We start from the raw sequence: 3,154 nt of genomic DNA, 5'->3' as shown, positions 1-3,154 counted from the left end.
CGGGAGGCGGCGGGAGCTGTCAGATGGCCTTCCCCGGCAGCCAGCCGCTCTACCGCACCTCCGGGGCCTTCGTCTACGACTGCGGCAAGTTCTGAGCGCGCCCCGTCGCGGGGACACCGCGGGAACTCCGCACCGCGCCGCCGGCCCCCGCCGCTCCCGCGGAGGGAAGAGAGCGCATCGCGAAAAGCTTTTGTACAGAGACAGCCCCAAAGCATGTCTTGGTTTGTTAAAGGACAGTGTTACTCCAATAACACGTAAGTTTTTTTTCTAATTGCTTTGAGAAATACTTTTTTTCCGCCCCCCACCCCGCGCTCTTCCCCGTCCCTTAAGGTATTGTCATGCCCCGTGTTTAAAAGGGAGCTAAATGTCCAGCGTAGAGTACCAGCTTATTTCCCCCTTCCCTTCCTCTTCTACAAGGACTTGTTTTAAAATGTAAATTGCGACATAGTAATTTATTTTTAATTTGTAGTTGGATGTTGCGGACCAAACGCCAGAAAGTGTTTCCCCCTTTCCTGAAAAGTGACGTTTAAATTGACTGAAACGCTGATTTTTTTCACTATATATAAAAAGGGAAACTGTATTAATCTTATTCTATCAATATTTTTCTTTTTTTTTTTTTGTTGAAAATATTCTGAAGGTATTGCATTGTTTGTTTATTAATAAATTACCATTCAGTTGGAATGATCCTTTACACGTCTGTATATTTTAATACTTTCATTTAGAGAGAGAGAGAGAGAGAGAGAGAGAGAAAGAGAGGGAAAAGGGATTTCATAACTAACTTTGTCGCTGGAACAGCTTGTTCCCCTCCGCACAAATTCCAAAGACCATTAGGAACTGCCAGGTCGAAAAATCCCTTTTCAATCTCTTCTGCAATATATTCCACTTAGTCAGCTCGCCTTATCCGCTAGGAAAAAAATACTTTCCCATGGCAGCTCTGAGCTGGCAAATAAACAAACACGTTTTCTTAGCAATTAATGGGCAAGACCTGGAAACATTTGACCATACACAGTCGTATGGCGACATTACRTTTTTTGGGTTTTTTTAAATAATGTGCCTATGTAAGGATATATTAAGTGATAACTCCGAGGTAGAAGTGCATGCACTAGATTCCAGACCATGTATAACTGTGTATGTCGAGCTATCGATCGCTCTGTGTTTCAAATGTATTTATATYTAGAATTTACATATGTACCTATATTTAAAGAAGGATTGCGTATTTATTTTTAGTTTCACATACGCATTGCATATTTTTCTAAACTCCATAGTGAATAGCAGATGCCAAATAGTCCGTAGTACGTGTATCCTTAAATATAATGCAAGCATATAAATCACTGCTTCTTAGAATTGATAGCAAAGCACGCAATCACATCTGTGAAGCCGCTTCTGTAACACATGGATTTAAAGTATATTTTATTTCACGGGGGGAAAAAAGTCGTTGGATTAAAGGGTACTTGTACACTCTACCCTTACACCTTTACAGATTTGCATTACTCCCGTCCTTCAGGGACTTTACTGGTCTGTGTCTCAATAGCTCGGACTGAAACAATTAAAAAAAAATCGTGTGGGCAAAGTTTTCTTACACAGTTTGGGTGCTGTTGTTGATTTGTTTGTTTGTTTTGTTGTTTTTTTTTTTTTCTTCTTCTTGCCTCATTTTTCCTTAAATTGGAAAATATATATATATTACCAGGGTAGCAAATGAGTGCTGCACAGACTGACATCTTGTCATATCAAGAATCTTACCTTCTGGACAATTTGCTATTAAGAACCCACGGGCAATGGGGATCACCTTCCCCTTTTGTAAGTAACCACAAATGCAATAAATTCATTAACTTAAAAGAATCAGCCTTGTCAGACAGACTTGGAAATAAGTTTATTTGATCACAGATATTTAAGGCCTAAAATTTACTTTCAAGATAATACAGTTTCCTATCAGAATCTCTTATCTAAAGGCAACACTTAGCAGTAATTGCTGGTGCATTGTTAAGGGTTACGCTGTAAATAAATATAAAGGTATTTACAGTTCAGCCTTATTACCTGGCTTTTRAGCTGTGCTTCCCTTCCAAAGCAATAATCTAATGTTTAGGAAACACCTTCAGCAGATCGAATGAACTGGGGGGAGAGTGTCTTCTTAGAAAGCGTTGGCTTAGAATACGTTTATTTAAGTATGGCACAGTCTGTGCTTTTTCGTGCTAGTACCTCTACGAAGATTACCGGCCTTATTTACATTTATTTGTTTGCTAAGTTGGGTAAGAGCAGCTCAAACGCTCCGTGGCCCAGTTGTGGTAAAGCTGATGAGAAGGACGAGCAAAGTTGACTGCCTTCGCTCCGGGGACACGTTTTAATTGCTGCTTTTTTACAGCAGTTTAGGGAAGTGAAATGTTATCTATTCTCGATCGGGCTCATTTTGTGCTCCCCATCGTCCCTCTCCCAGTGCCGAGCGGGAGCAGCTGAACTGGCGGCTCCTGCCCACCGCCGCCTCCTTGTGAGCGGGACTGGAGGGCCAGGGGTACGGCGGGGCTTTCACTGCCGTACGCCCCCGCTCCCCTCGCTGGAGAGGGGACCCTCGGCGGGGCAGCTCCCGCTCCCTCATCAGATGGGTTTGCCAGCGGGGTGGCTGCATAATAAGACCATTCCTGCCCCCCGTGATGTATTTAAAATAAAATTTAAACAAGGCAAAGGTTAGAKGCGATTGAATGTGCTATTTGCCTGTTATTTTTGTTTCGATCAGGCGCCGGCTTTCCTGTAGTTTGGGTTTTCTCAGCGGTCTCCAGCGGTAGGGTGTTTGTGGCGAAAATAAATAGGGGGGAAGCGGTTGTTAGCCCTGCTTGTTTAATAACCCGTTGCATTGTCAGTGGTGCTGCTCGGTTAGGGAGGCTGAGGGGGCTGTGCGTAACTTGAACAAGTGCTGTGTGTAATTACTGCTAATGCTCGGGGCGGTCCGCGGCCCTCTGCAGCGGGGCGGCCGCGCAACTTGCGCTCCCCGTGGCCCGGGCTGCAAAAGGGGCGGGTGGAGTGGGGCTCGGCGAGCTGGGAGGGCGGCTCGCAGTCAGGGAGGGGGYAAAGGGAAACTCCCCCCTCGGTCGCAGGTAGGTCGTGTGGGGATCTTCTGCCCCGGGAGGGGATCCCTTTCCTGAAGTGACGTGCGTGGTGCCGG

Source organism: Malurus melanocephalus, unplaced genomic scaffold, assembly GCF_030028575.1.
Source record: "Malurus melanocephalus ecotype Western Australia unplaced genomic scaffold, MMel_1.1 scaffold_209, whole genome shotgun sequence".
In the NCBI taxonomy this organism is placed as follows: Eukaryota; Metazoa; Chordata; class Aves; order Passeriformes; family Maluridae; genus Malurus; species Malurus melanocephalus.
This window is presented reverse-complemented; position numbering follows the sequence as displayed.